General features: G+C 44.5%; 1 protein-coding gene across 1 annotated transcript in view; it reads left to right on the forward strand.

Moving 5' to 3' along the window:
* Positions 1 to 17,299, forward strand: part of SLC9A9 (solute carrier family 9 member A9) — a 3,618,317-nt gene that overhangs the window by 408,504 nt on the left and 3,192,514 nt on the right. The gene's annotated exons all lie outside the window — the stretch shown is intronic.

The raw sequence follows: 17,299 nt of genomic DNA on the forward strand, positions 1-17,299 counted from the left end.
TGTGTTGCAAATATATATGTGTACATGTTCCCTTAATCAGTACATAGGTGTGAAGCCTGCATACTACATGAATACATTTGTTGCCATTGACAGGTTGTGCCGCAGCTTCTCAGATCGTAGGTCACATATGTATGTGACAGGCCCATCCACTGTCGTGATCCGTGGCCAAGGTCATCTGTGCCACACACACCCATGACAGTTACTTTACAGTAGTTTGAGTGAGGGTATATGCCTGGGGTATATGTCAGGCATGTTCATACACAACCACAACTGCCAATAATGGACAGTCTTTATAGGTGTACAACCGCCTTGTGTATATGCATCCAGGCATCCAACGTCTCATGTGACACACCTTGGGACTCCACAATACCTATGGATATGTGGATACCAAGGGACACATGACATAACATGAGGCTGTATGTACACATTGGTACCCAACATACATGTTGAGGGCTACCACCTATGTGGTACTGACGGGATAGTAAGTATAGTACATGTGGATGACTATGCCATAGTCGGCTTACTGTTATACAGCATGTATCACATGACAGGCATCTGTCTGTATGATACCCTTGTGTAGGATATGTGTCCCATCCAGGGAATGGATTGTAGGCCACTGCATGCATTACCAGATGTGGATGGACACATCCCTAGTGTGTTTGCATGTACCTAAGGGGGCTATATGCCAAACAGGTGTGGACACAGGAATGGGTGGCAGTAATTACCACTGGTTAGTGTTATAGTGCAGCACCGGAAGGATACAACTTTTACTGAGTTCCCTACGACTGTGTGTCATTTGTCAGGACAACATCCAATGATTGCTTATAGTCATGCTGTTGAGGTTATGTATACTACCAGACCGCAAATCTTTGACAGATACTAACAGTATCACCCACAGCATGGTGTGTACCCATGTCATACACACATGTCTACCCATGTTAGTACATAACTGTAGTAGAATGCATACTGGCCATTGAAAGATACTGTGACATGTTCACTATGTGTACAACAGGGTATGCCACATGTCCCATGTGTCCACTATGCACGTACATACAAACAGTGCGCACCCACCATGTTCACAGATGTACACTTGCTAATCTGTACTGCACACATCACACACATACTGTCCACTCACTAACACATACTGGCAACACATTACACGTCAGCCAAGTGGCACATGGGTGGACAATACATAGTCAGACCTAACAGTGGTGTAAACAATGCTACATTGACAATCAGAGCTTTGATGAATAATGTCTGCTGAGATATACCTACAAGGATGTCATTACACTTTCCTGTTGACAACTTGCTAATATTGCTACACTGCTATAGTGTCACCCTGTGCATCAGCACCATGTTAGCCTGTTCCTCCATCAATGTTACAGATGATAGGAGGCGACACAGGTATCATCATATGCACAGGGCGTTTTGTTGTTTGCCAGAGCCTGACATTGACCCATCCAATCGACATGTCTGTGTGTGTGAGGGACAACAGTACAGCATGGGCCAATGTTGATGTAATGTGTGTGTGTGTGTGTGTGTGTGTATGTGTGAGCCCTAGTTGTTTGGTTAATGTGTGTGTGTCTGCATTCACACAGCTCCACCATGTGGCTGCCATATACAGTAGTTTGTGGGACAGCCACAGACTGTACCTGCTAGGCCGTACAGATTACTGTCTCCGGCCACGGACACAGTACCTGTGCCTGGCAGGGGTGCTACGGACAGTATCGGGTACCAACCCTGACTGGGTACTGTCCTCAGAGGCAGAGGTGGGATGACTGGACCCATGTCCCTGCTGGGAATGGCCAGAGCCACATGCACGTGGTCTACTGGGACGGTGCTGGGGCTGGTACTGCCACTACGGGAGCGGCTGTGAACCGGGGGCTGTCCGCGACCACTGTCAGCTGTTGCTGTTGCTGGCATGCGTCCATGTCGACGTCGCAACCGTCCCGCACAGTCCTGGCTCATGGATGACATATTGTGGAGGGCATCTAATGTCTCCCCCCAACGTCTATCAATGACCTCGGTGTAAGTCCGGATGGCACCGGCAAGATCACGGATGCTGTCATTGATAGCGGTGTAATGTGCCCCCTGCGCCTTAAGTCCCTGCCTGGTGTACCATTCCATACGTGCCTGAGCCTGCATTACAGCCCAGAACATACTGGACGTCGTAAGACCAGTGAGGGCACGCCTGCCAGGGACAATACGACCAGCAGTGCTCCCCTGAGAACCCCTGGACCTCTGCCTATGTGTTACCGTTCCAGGAATACAGCTATGGCTGCTGTGAGGGGATGCAAGTGCCATGGGTACCACACTCTCCTGGTCAGTGCCAACTGTATGCTGTCCCTCGCCTATGGCCATTGGTGGTGAGGGATGTATTGGCAGTATGAGTGTGCACATAGATGGGGTTGAACGCTGTGTACTGTCGATTGGTTAACCAACGACAGACCCTGTCAAACCTCCCTGTGTCAAAATACATGTCTCATCATCAGCACTATTTGTGGCAGTGGCTTTGGGTTCCCTGCTGCATTCGGCCAGCCCTAACTCAGCACCTGTGAGAAGAAGGCAGGAAACACACTTTACGGTCCACACATGAACACTTGCACACATGCGCACATGCACAGTAATACACTCCTCACTACAGCACATACACACACACACCAGCAATCCAACACATACTCTGTAGTGGGTGAAGGTGGGTGTCAGTATCACAAGGTAAACAGTCACCATACAAGTGTCAGCATGCAGAATATGTGTTGCACAAGACCATGCAATTGCAAGTGTAGACGCCTCAATGTAATGGCAGTATACATGGCTTTATTGCAACTGTGTCGTTGTTCAGTGATTGGCTACACCCTGGAACACAATTTCTACATGGACACAACATTGCTGTGCAGGTATTATCAGCTCTGCAATGCCCTGTGCACCATCACTCACACGTATACATGTCATAGCTGCATGTGTTATCTGTGTGACACATAGATATCAATGTCTGAGTACAGTGTCTGTGTCCAAAGCAGATAATAGTGGGCACAGGTGTAGCACATGCATGCTATGTACACACACGGGACGATTGCTGCATGTTGACATGAAGGTATCCCAATGCTCTAAATGGCCAGTATACAGTGGTTATGGTGAGTGTGGGACATATTGCAGATATGTCGGTGCCACACATGGCATGTCATGCTACACAACTGCAACATTAAACACCACACATACCTAATGTGTGTCAAGTGACCTATACACCCACTAGCATTCCAGGACATATATGTGACACTTTGGATGGCGACTGCTGTGCATATTGTGTATACTGGCATATGTAAGCACACACACAACATGTTATGCATATTGTGTATAGGTGCATATGTTTGCACACGCACAACATTGAGGTGCAAAGCAATGACTGCTATGAGTAGTACTGTGGTCACTGTAACTGGATGGGATGTAGTACCCTGTGCCATCATCAACATGCATCCTGTGGTCACTCACAGCTACTAATGTGTGCAAGACCACTGCCTAGCATGCTGTACCTGAACTGCAGTGCCGTGGCTATGTTCACAATTACACAGACACCTTGTACATGGGTGTGTGAGGTGACCAATAGGGAGCATTGCCTAACTTGACTGTGTTATGTGTTGCAGAGTGTTGCACACACCCATGATAGGACTCTACCCCTGAGGTACAGCATGTGTGTGTGCAAGACATGTGGGATACTGACGTGTGACCTTACAGCAGGTGTGATGGGAAATGTAGCATGTGTTCGTGTACTGCATATGATAAACGTGTTCTGCTGTGTACAGCTGTAGCAACTATGCATATCTAAGGTGCAGTACAGTGTTGCCACACTTGTGTCTGCTGCACTGTGCAGTGTATGTGCTTGAGGCAGCTACTGACTTTAATGAGATGATTAATGTCTCACAGCAAACATGGACAGCATGCATTATGCGTAGGTGTGTTACATGTACATGGCCTACACCTCACCTATGACATGCACATTTCATTACCAATATTAAAGTGTAAACACACTCACCAGCATGTACCGTCTGCCCTGCTGTCACATCAGAGGGACCTACAAGAATATGACACAGTTTATCAGTGGCCACAACTGTGGCATTGCTGCCATGAGTGAGTGTGCTAATCTACAGCGGAACAACAGTCAACAGTCACAGGTGTGGAGATACTATTCCAAATATCAGTATTGCACACGAGAGGCAGCACAACTGCTAAACACACAGTACACATCTCACATAAGCATATTCTAACAATACAGGTAACAGTATTCTACAGCTAGGGCATATTACCTACACGCTCCATGTCGTCCTGCTGGGTAGCTCCGGCCTCCATGATGACACATGCATGATGTTGCTGCTGCTGTAGGCCAGGAGCCACCACGCTTAGGAGCAGCTCCTCCACTCTGGTGGGGGGGGGGATGTATGGGCGCCCAACCACCTGTGGCAAGCTGTTGCCTATGGATATCAGACGCACGCCGCCGGACATGTCTGATTAAATCACTGCAGTGATGGTGTACCTGCTCATATGTCCGGTTATGCATGCCTATGTCATTTACCCGATGAACAAGATCTTGCCACAGTGCAGTGCGCTCATGCTGGTGCTGGCTGGCCCTGGAAAAAAGCTGTGCATAGTTCTGATACAGGCTGGCCTGTATGATCTCCTCCTCTGCAGCTGTATACACAGGATTGCGGAGATGAGCCATAACCCTGGAAGACAATTACACAATATGTGTGAGCAAGTCATGTGGCACACTTAACATTATGAAGTACAGATATCACTTAACTGACAGATATAGCATCTGTCTGTCTGTCAGAGGATACACACCTTCAATACCACATATCAGTGCTCAGCCCACAACTGTCTGACAGTGGCTGCCGCACTCCATACAACAAACCAGTATACACCAGTACTCGACACACTGTATTGGAAACAATGCACAACCTCACACTGGGGGTATATATCAAGATAATGCATGACAAGTACTGTCATCCAGTGCAATGAATGTAATGTACAGTTACAGTATTAACAGTAAACCACCCTAGTCTTTGATGCCATACCCCTACCTAACATATGTGCACAGTTGTTAATATAGCTGGCATACTGCTGTAACAGAGTATACATGTTGCTAGGTGCACACACATACCCTGTAACACACATGTGATTGCGGCCATGGTACAGGCATCATTACACACACATTAGACATACATACAACACACAAATGTATGCCAACACAAATGAGCATTACCTGTGTACCTTATAGTACTGTGTGCCCCTACTTACAGATACCTATGCCTGAGGAATGTAATCTGTGCAGACTACAGGAAACTCACAAGACAATGATACCAGGGAATGTGAACATACACCATACTGTGGTGTTTAGGCCTACAGCTTCAGGTAATACAACAGTTCATATGTGACCTGGATTCACCAACAGCACCACTTACTGAGCATACATGTATTGCTACAGCCTACAATGGGACACCACAGTCGTACACAAGGTACTACATCACAACATATGCCATCCTACTATGTCTGCATCCCAGTAACTGACACATCTTTCTCTGTCCTCACACCTAGGACACAAACTACCATGACAGACACAACCTCACGCTAAGCTATCACACCTTTACAGACCTTGCACACAGTCAGTATCACACTCATTCCACCTCACATAGCTGGTATTGCACTGAGTACATGTGTGTGCGCATTGTGTCATAGGTAGGTACTACACTATTGGCCCGGGGCCTACAGCAGCCTAGCCATATGCTACCCTGCCATTTGACTCACATGTAATGTGATTACACTTGCTCCTGTCAAACGGATACACAGAGGTGACTCACAGGGCATATTACCTATCTCCATAACATTCATCAGGGGTATGTATGACATCTACTAATGAGGAGCCTTGTTTATTAATGCTGGGTAGTTTAGTCCAGAGTATGGCATATTTGTGTATAGGAACCTGTACCTCCAGCATGTGCTGTTTAGTGCGTTGACCAGGATTAGGGCCCTAGGTCATGTAGCCCGGAGGGATTGTGAGGTGTTGTCATGGTGGCTGGCCGACTGCTATGAATGTGATATACCTCTGTATGTCCGGCAGTGGTAACCTCTGTGTATGACGTATGCAATGCACTCTAGCTGTGGTTTTGTGAGTCAGTCTGCATAGGGCATGTGTTTGGGGCAGTGTCACTCTTTGTTAGGTATGTCAGTGGCCTTTCCCACTTGCTGTGGTTGTCATGTGAGGTACATACCACATGGGGCATTGTGAGGAGTAGGGGGTACACTGACCTATATTTCCCTAGATGGCACACCTTTTGTGATGACACGTACCACATAGAGGGATTACAAGACTAGTGTGGAACTGTGATTATCAGAGGGGAGGCTACTGTACACCGTGTCCCATGTTCCCTTCAGACACCTTCAGTGTTGGGCAGGCAACCACCTATCTGGTAGTTAGTGTGTAAAGTGTTTTAGAATGGGGTATGGTACTGCAGTATCAGCACTGGTGTTCAGTCAATGCGTTGGTCAACAGGCACCTGTTGCAGTACGTCTGACCCCGTGTCTCCCTCTCTCTCTCTCTCTATATATATATATATATATATATCCATTTATAGATATATATATATATATATATATATATATATATATATATATATATATATATATATATATATATGTGTGTGTATATATATATATATATATATATATATATATATATATATATCTATATATATATATATGTATATCTATATATATATATATATATATATATATATATCTATATATATATATGTGTGTGTATATATATATATATATATATGTATATATATATATATATATATATATATATATATATATATATATATATATATATATGTATATATATATATATATATATATATATATATATATATATATTTATACATACCTATATATATCCGGATATATCCATATATATCTGTATATATCTATATATCTCTATATATATTTATATATCTATATATCTGCATATATCTATATATCTACATATATATATATATATATATATATATATATATATATATGCACATATCTATATATCTGTATATATGTATATATCTATATATATATATATTTATTTATTTATTTATACGTATATATCTCACTCTCTCTCTATATATATATATATATATGTATGTATATATATATATATATATATATATATGGGTTCCGGCGTGTAGATCGCGAGACAAATGCCCGCGAGCTACATCGCCAAACCAGAAGGCCGCAGCACCGCTAAACCGTGAAGCGGTGCTGCAACGTAGTAACGCGGAAAGATGCGGTGTGAAAACAGCCAAAAGCAGACGGCCCCTAAGGCAACACGCAGCCCGTCAACACACAGCGTACGGCCGGCAAACACACGCGGATCGGCGAAACACAGCACAACGGTAGTGCTCCAAAACAGTTGCATAAACACTCATACACCCAAAACAGTTGCATAAGCACTCATACATCCAAAACAGTTGCATAAACACTCATACACCCAAAACAGTTGCATAAGCACTCATACACCCAAAACAGTAGCAGAAGCAGTCATAACACCAAAACAGTTGCATAAGCACTCATACACCCAAAACAGTTGCAGAAGCAGTCATAAAACCATTACTTACCCTCACAGCCCCAGTTGTCCACGCAAACACAGCAAACATAGTCCGAGAAGCAGGAAGTAAAGTCCCCAGCACGTAGAGGATTGGACAGCACATTTAACCGGGTAAATGCTGCATAGAAAAGCAGGTCATGTGTCAGGTAAACCCTTAAAGGTACAGACAAAGCAGTGTCAGGGTCAATAGAACACACACACTATAACCTGTCTGTGTACTAGTAGTAAGCATGTCACAGCAGGGTGTCTGTAGTATAGGACAAACCCAGATAACAGGCATGCCTGCAACAAACAGTACCTACCCTGCTAGAGCCCTGAGTGCAGTTGTAGGTGTGAACATGCTAACCTGGTAAAGCATGACACACTAACCCAGTAGCAGGGGATATAGTAGCTGTAACCCATCCCCGACTCCACAGTAAGACATGCAGCTTCTGCTGAACACGTCACGTTGTCCCTGTTACAGGAGTATAGACAAGTACCCAGCCCCATGTAGGAAGACAAGGGTGCAAGACAGAGGTACCTCCCTAAGTAACATCTGCCACTCAAGCAGACACCAAGCCCTAAACCGTGATTGGCTGGCAGCAACAACAGGGAGTTAAAGGGGGCTGGCACAGTACACACAGAACCTGTGCTCAATCAGGCATCGTGGACTCTAAACAGAGTACAAGCATACGGCAACCCCAGGGATGTGTTAACTGCAGACATTGCAACCATAGGGAGAGACAGTCAGAGACGGTTGGAGTGCACGGCTGTACAGGGCCATTGAGACAGACAGAGTTACTACACACGGTATAAGACAAGGAGGTGTGAACCGAGTGGCCTACTGTCTGGAAGGGACTGTGTCCAGGTTCAGTAGTATATCCCATACCAAGCTCCACCGGCTGTGATGGATTCTGAGAGACCATCTACAAGTGCTGCAACCATGCTGGAATGTATGTATCTGTATAGCCCTGGTCTGATTGGCAACAGATACAGCACAGTGCCCAGCCAACGTGGCAAACCCATGCTGGTGTTGGAGGGTACCTCTACCATTTGGACCGTGAGACACCACCAAAGCGGTACTGGGCATGTAGTGAGCGGAGAACGAAGGCATGCAGAGGACGTGCCATCACTGTTCGGCAGGAAGAGGGTGAGGAATTGCTGAAATCACTGCCACACCAGCACGGCCCAGATGCAACAATGGCACAAGTGGCTACATTGCGAGCAGAACTGCGGCAGAGGGCAGTAACTGGTAATGAATTGCCAAGCTTGGTAATGCAGAGTGTGCTAGGCACAGCAGATGACAATGTACTGCAGGAGATGCCTTGTCGTGCGACCCTTCAGAGAAGCATCACCAGAATGCGGCAGCAGGCACGGGCATCCATGGCTACACCTCCAGCAACCCTTGCAGATATTGATGCCAGCCAGTATCCACTCCGTAGTGGCAGCTTCATACCGTAGAAGGTCGGATATGGATGGTACCGCTTCCTTGGTAGTACTTACTACAACACAGAACCTGACTGACCTGTGCAGGTCCGACTTTGTTCTTGGTGATGGCACCTTTCCCACACGGGCGATATCTGTCGCCAGCTATATACATTACATGGCTGTATTGGCACCACCACCTCAATGAGGGTCGTACCCCTGGTGTACTGTCTCATGACACGGAAGTCGGAGTCTGCATACACCACTTTGTGGGAGGTGCTGAGGGGTATGGCATCTGACCAGGGATGCACTTTGTCACCGCAGTATATCATGACTGACTTTGAGAAGGCAGCAATTCGTGCCAGCCGGAAGGCATTCCCTAGGAGTATTCTGAAGGGATGCCTATTCCATTTTGCACAGATCATCTGGCGACAGATCCAACATCACCACCTTGTCGCCTCTATGGCACGGACACTGCTTTCTCCATTGCCATTCGCAAGCTGATAGCGTTGGCATTCCTACCTTTGGATGATGTTGTCCCTGCATTTCTGGACATTGTGTCTTCCTTACCAGAATGTGCCCAGCCGATTGGTGTATTTCTAGACCATCATTATGTCCGAGGCCGACCACGCAAGTATGCATCCCGCTGTTCAGTACAGACACGAATGCCATCGTCATACCCTCTGCGGTTCTGGAATGTGTCCGATGTCTCTGAGATGGACTTCCCGTACTAACAACCAGGTGGGCGTGGCATCGGGCTTAAGGTATTACTGGGTCGCCCTACTGTACAGCTAGCTGACCTTTTGTGTGTTCTGCAGCAGGAGCAGAACCTGACGGATACCCGACGTGAATCTCTTCTGCGGGGATGCCTGTAACACCGCGTAAGAAGGCTATTGTAGTAAGGAGTCGCCTAAAGCACATCTTACAACATAAGTGTGACTACACTAATGTGCAGGATTTCCTCCGTGCTGTGGCACATTTCTACAAATTATGATGCTGTCTGGGTTTCGTATGCACCAAGCACAACACACATCACATTGCATATGCAATTAATAAAGGCTTTGCCCATAGCACACGGGTTCCATGGTACCACTTTCATGCCCACGTGGCATGCTATCCCAGCAGGATTTTCCAGTAACACTTTCACATGGTGGCTTCTAAGGGGGTGCACAGTGTATCACTGTGGTGGTTTGTATCTGCCACCTGTGGTTAGGGTGTAGGGGTTCCCTCAATTTTGACAGGGAATTGTCCACAGTCCTTTGTCACTGCAGTTAAAATGTCATCCTGCCATGTGTCCACATCCAGCTGTCTCACAGGTGGGTGTCGCACCGCCTAGGTGCCTGGACCCATATATATATATATATATATATATATATATATATATGCATATATACAGGTATTTATACACATAATTGTAAACATGCATTGCTGTACATATACATGCACATATAGGCACATATACTGGCCACCTTTCTTGTTGGAAATCTCAATCATTAAACACTTATGAGACATACAATTTTGTAACAATATTGCACAGTGTTGTGCGGAATGCATTTTGCTGTCCTCAGGCCGTATAGCTGTAGCAGGCCTCACTGTCTCAGTCCCACAGCATTTAACCACCACATGACATATACCTGCACTGCTTGCTGTTTTCAGTGCCACACACTACAACCTACATAGATATGTGCACATAGCAACCTTCAACTACATATATATGTCTAGCCTTCACTAACAGTTGCAGTATGTCCCTTGCCCTATGCACATCTGCATTTACATATAGATATGGACTGCGCACACATATGGAAGGTTCACAGTATGTGCAGTACCCTTCAGACACATCATTCGCATGCCAGCAAATACATATATATCTGTTACATACCTTACCTTTGTATTTCTTACCTCTGTCTGTTGTACCTGTTGACATTTATTTTTCTTTTTAAATATTTTTTTTGGTGTCTCCAAATGCCTCTGTTTGTTCGTTTGTTTGTCTGTCTGTCTGTCTCTCTCTCTCTCTCGCTTGCTCGCTCTCTCTGTCTCCATATGCTGCAATGATATTATTGCATGTGTGGACAGCAAGTACAGGCTGCTTTTGTAGGTATCTGCACATGTGCATGTGATGGCCTCTGCACTAATTGGTGCCCACCATTTAGTAATTGCATACTGCCTGCTGTGTGCTAATTGCAGTTCTCACTGTGATTTCAGGACACTGCTATAAATTAATAGGTTAGGTAGGCATAGGCCTTTCAGTTTTGCAAGGTGGGGACCATGCTTGTTTGCTGTGGACACTGTTGTGTGAGTCAGAAGGTTGGTATATGTCTCATATCTGAAGCTGGTTTGTAGCCAGTGAAATGCATGTTGTACTGAAACCTGACTGTTTCTTCTTCCAATGCACTCTTCTCAGTGTGTCAGTTTACTCACACCTCGTAATGCTAACACTGGATACATGGGAGTATGTACTTTCTTTTGGAATTAGGAAATTAACTAGCATACAACAGTGGTTATTGCAATGTATTGCTCTGGCTTTCCTATATTCCCTTTACATTCACTCCTTGTAATGCATGTTATATTTCTGTCTTGAAATGTATTGCTCTGGCTTTCCTGTTTTCCCTTTACATTCACTCCTTTTAATGCATGTTATATTTCTGTCTTGAAATGTATTGCTCTGGCTTTACTATTTTCCCTTTACATTCACTCCTTTTAATGCATGTTACATTTCTTTCTTGCAATGTAATGCTCTGGCTTTCCTATTTTCCCTTTAAATCTTTAAATTCACTCCTTTTAATGCATGTTATATTTCTTGCAGCACCAAGTTATTGAATATCTGCTGTGGCTTAGTGGCATGTCATGCAGACTGGTGAGTCCAAGGTGTCATGTTTGAGACTGACAAGGATATTTTATTTTGCTGATGAGCAGACTACAGGCCTTGTCATACAGAGTGACTAAGGCACTTTTAAGCAGTTGTAAGTGGGTTTGCGCGACACTTAGCTACGCTTAGCTAAGCGCACACAAGCGCACACACTCTTACAACTGCTTAAAAGTGCATACTCCCGCTAACACCCGCGCTATTTTCTTTTAAAGAAAAGAAAATGGGGAAATAGAAAAGTGGTGAAAAAGGGGGCACAAAGAGGGTAGAACAATAGGAAAACAAGCTCGGGATGTGCAGGAAGGATGTAGGGAAGGCCCATAGCTTCCCAATTCTTTACCAGCAACAGCTGTGCATATGTTAGAAATTTAGAGTGAGATTTGATACCTTCCACCCCTGAGAGAGGGGTGAGGACAACAAAGTATGTTGTACAGCCAATTGTAATTATCAGTTTACATGTCCAGCAGACATGTGTGGGAAATGGGCAGCTATGTATGGGGCGTAATTTTTTTGCGGGTACAGATTGCCCCCTTTTTTTTTTTTTTTTAGGTAAGAGTGGAATGTGAGGTAAAGGAAGTAGGAATGTTGGGGTAGGTGGGTTGGGGAGGTTAACAGACAAGACAAACAAGACACATACAGGGATGGAGTATGACACGTGGTGGGTAAACACAATTGATGGGGACGGATGTTTGGATATCGCAAGCCCATGAGCCCACAGATGGCAACAGTGGAACTGAGATCCCCACCCATGGGCAGTTACCACTGCGCCTTCACAGCCCAGGCCGAGGCTGTGCTGTGGGCTGGATAGGAGGGGCAGGCACACCCGTGAGTTGCGCCACTCTCGCCTCAAGCTGGCGTAGGGGATCAGTCACGGAACGCCTGATCTCACTACTCACCACAGACCGGACCCTTTGGAGGGTGAGTGGAGGCTCTCCTCCGGCCACGCTTGCAGAGTGGGGGTGAGCCCCATCCCCTGCAGCGCTTCCATCCAAAGGTGGCACAGGGCCACCGGAGGAGGAGGTCCCGGGCTGGGCACTGGTGCCAGGTGTAGTTGCCAGCTGAGGTGGGAGAGGTGGGTCCGCTGGGACCCGCCTTCCCAGTTGTCCTATGTTTAGCAGTATTTAATGGCATTTTGAGTTAGTAATAAACAACACCATTCCAAATTAGTTGTAACAGCATGCATTAGTATTCCCATTAACCAAACACACATGAATTCCAACGTTGAACAGCAAGCATAACACATGCATATTTAGAACAACAGTGGACATTCCAACAGCATGCAGGGTTGATTGGTGGCAACAGGCCATCAGGTTTGGGTATGTGAACAGGGCACATGCATCAACGTACATGCAGATATGTATAAACCAACAGGACAAATGTCCATAGGAATTACTTGTGAATATACATACCCAGTTTGGTGTGGAATGGCATAATTTGTGAACATAACGTAGGGTGGTAAAATATTACAGTAACAACTTAAAATACCTATACATATACTGTACATTCCTACTCGATGCAGATATATATCCCCTACATGTATTAGTACAGTTCCCTGTATGTAACCTTAGAAATGTTGGTGATGGAGATGTTACTGCTACATTAATATACATTCCATTTGTATTCATATATGTTCATATCTGGCTGTGTTCAGGTAAAGTATCCTGCTACATTTGAACAGTTACGTACAGTTCTAGCAACACACTGATATTTTTGGGATCACAAGCACAAGCTGCTCATGTACCAGATTAACATGTACATACTATACATGAAACAGTTGAGGACTATAAATATTCTTCTGAGATACTGGCATTCCCATCAGCCAGTTTATATGGGCCTAGACACAACTGTGGATGTTCAGCATTTCATACAACCATACTATCTCCATAATGCAAGGGTACAGCAACATATTCAAAATGTGGGATGGACACAGTCCAGGTATTGTACTTTATTAAAAACATTTCACTCTTTGGTTGTGGCTGTCTCATTCATTTCATTATGTACTGCATACAGTATACCTTTATTCCAGACTTCTTACACCTTTATTGGTAGCTTCAAACTGTTTCTCACACTCTTTCACTTATTTTATATTTACATTTCAGGATGGTACTTAATTCCAGGTTTTATTAACGTTTATTACTGGGTTACAACAATCCTTTCCAGCTGACTCACTTATTTCATTTGACAGTATATACAAGGATGTATTCATGACTTGTCTGTCCTTTACTGATGGATTCGAACACTCATTTTCAGGCTGAAGCAGTTATCTGATATTACAATACAGGTGGAAACTGTATCTGAGACTTGTTTACTCTTTATTAATGGATTACAATACTCCTTTTCAGGCTGCATCACTTATCTGATCTTAGAATACTAGCAGAAGCTTTATTCTAGGCTTATTTGACCTTTATTACTGGGTTACAACACTGAACTCTTTTACAGGCTGTCTCACTTATATTCTATAATAATACCAGCTGAATAATTACTAACCTGCCTGGTGGCGCAGCCTTACCAGCCTATCGGCATAGGCTTGCTGATTCGCGGAATGAACAGCTGCAGCTGTAATATAAATGAAGGGATATTGGAACATACCTATCCATACTATAGGCTAGGATAGCATTTTTTACATACTTAATTACATGGATACTTACTCAGTTGTGGGGCATTGGGCATATGACGGGCCTCCTGGATCCATCGGTTCAGTTGGTCCTCCTTTCGTCGCTTCAGGTCCGCATGGTGGTGACAGGCCTGCTCACCAGTCCTGGGAATGCCTGTGGCACTGGTAAGATCATGTGCCAACTGGTTCCACGCCTCTGCCTTGTATGCTCCCCATTGAACCTGGCCCTGCATGAGTCGGCCTTCATGTTGGTGGACTAGAAGCCAAACCATATATTTGGACTCCTCAATGCCCCACCTTTGCACTCTAAAGCGATTACCCTCTCTGACACCTGCCATCCTGACTGCAAATGGGTACCACAATCAGTTATGGCAAGTATTCCCGCTGATGGGGCTTAAATATGCCACATTTCCCGCACTTTTTTGTGATTGGCCATTTTTGAGAATTCTAAGCTGACTGCAGACCTGCTTAGTAATGGTTAATCTACCATTTCTAAGTATATGTATGCTAATAGTGGTTGTTTCTCCTAAGCTGTCATGGCTTAGTGGTTCTGTGCTTTGATTATGATGCACAGGGTCCTGAGTTCGAACCTTGTCACTCTTTTATTTTAATACTGTCTAGACAGGCTAGGGGGTGTGGCTGCGTTTAAGCAACTTAGCTCTACGTTGCTCCCCGGTGCCCTACGGTGCCCTGGTTGGCGCGGCACGCACGTCAGCGCAAACACATTGCGCTGGGTAAAGCGTTTTTAAATGTTGGGCAACTCTGTTGCGCTGGGTAAAGTGCTATTACACTATGGGCAACTCTGTTTAGCGGGGTGAAGCGCTATTAAACTATGGGCAACTCTGTTTAGCTGGATAAAGCGCTATTAAACTATGGGCACCTCTGTTTAGATGGGTATAGCGCTATTAAACTATGGGCACCACTGTTTAGATGGGTAAAACGTTGCTTAACGGCAGGCTATTATATATCTGGGTCTTTTAAAAATATATATTTTGTTTGCTGATACATTGGCCATGTCACTGCTTTTAATAAAATTTTAATCATATTTGTCTGGTATTATTTCAAATACTGATTTAAAACATAAATAAAAAGGGGAGGGTGGGACTCGAACTGTGAATGCCTTCTCTTTGTGCAAATGCTCTACCATTCCGCTATTGCGATTTGAATTTATTTGCATAAGTAGTTCTTATATGCTCTTCAATGTCACAATTGCTAACTGTGGTTAAGCAATGGGCACACTCGCGCAAACAAGCGCAAATACGGGCAGCTATATCGTGGATTTAAAAAAAATAATTTAATTTTTTCCATTTTATAACTCTGATGGGGGTTTACAGTGTCAGGGAGTGTGGTGTTGGGTGCAAGTACATTTGAGCGGACCCACTCTTGTCTGTTGACATTATGCTTTTTAAAACCTTGCAGGGGCATGGACTTTTAGACTGCTCGGCAGTCGGACACGCCCCCTGCTTGCCTACTCAGTCCGTGTAAGAGTTACAGATGAGTCAGCGTGCCCTCATGAATATTCATGGCACGCTGACGTCATACCGTTCAACTGCAGCCTCCGAGTAAGACATATTAAGTCCTACACGGAGGTTTTGTGAATCTGGCCCATTATCTTTCAGTTTCAGTGTAGCAAGGAGACAGGATGTCTAAAACTAGGGAGCCTTCTGCATTGTTTTCTAAGTGTTTTATTGTTTTATGTCTTCCAGCAGCTGCAAGCATATGAAGGCTATATATTTTCACAGGGATATGTTAAATGCCGTGGATGTTGAGCCTGGGAACTGAAGTCAGATGACATAAAGTGATGTCATGCTACAATTATCCCAGCAGTAATACTTGCTATTAATTTAAGAACTCTCAGAGAGAGAGAGAGAGAGAGAGAGAGAGAGAGAGACAGTGCATTTTGTATTTTGTCTTTGACCCGGCAGCATCAGCTGGAAACATCCACTTACCACATCTGTCTTGCTTTGCTGTAAGTAAGTTAACTAGGATACAGTCATTTATTTTAGATTCAGTAAGGAATAGAGTAAAAATTAGTTTAGATGTTTCTGTATTTGCGACTCTCCTACAATGTTGTTTTAAATATTTCCTGTGATTTTGAACTCTGACATTACTGTGATGATTTACTGAGTATTTTCTTGTTCTTTTATTATTTATTATTAAATATATTTAAACCTATCTTTGTGGCTGATATTTCTGAGACATGTTTAACCTCTGAGAGTACTTGCATATTTATTTGGTACCACTGTGCAGGCCACTCTTAATAGCCTTGCTCTTGGTCAGACTACCATTTGGATTAATAGTAACATTAAACAGTAGGATTAGACACCCTTTGTTAAGGGCCTTAAAGTAGCTGATAAGGGGTTCTGCTGGCAGTGATAACTACCTTATAGTCTGGGCAGAAGTGGGAATAGCTAGTAAACCTGTGCCAGCCTTTCCCAGGTGTGTGTGTGTGTGTGTGTGTGTGTGTGTGTGTGTGTGTGTGTGTGTGTGTGTGTGTGTGTGTGCGCGCGCGCGCAAAACAAATCACCAAAAGTGTGTGTGTCAACTACTTGGGCAGGGACACGAAGCACTGGTTGGACAAAGAGAGTGTTGGAGGACTTGGCTTGAAACCCTGGCTAAGGACTCAACTCTATAGCTGTACCAGTGGGAAGTCTTATTGAGGATCTGGAGAAAGAGGAAGAAACCGACCCCAGACTGACTATGGTCTCTGTGTGCTCTTAAGGGAAATTGCACTTTACTGTGTGTGTCATCCTCCCAGTTTGTGCGT

This window comes from Protopterus annectens, chromosome 5.part0 (genome assembly GCF_019279795.1).
Source record: "Protopterus annectens isolate FY-2018-M chromosome 5.part0, PAN1.0, whole genome shotgun sequence".
In the NCBI taxonomy this organism is placed as follows: Eukaryota; Metazoa; Chordata; order Ceratodontiformes; family Protopteridae; genus Protopterus; species Protopterus annectens.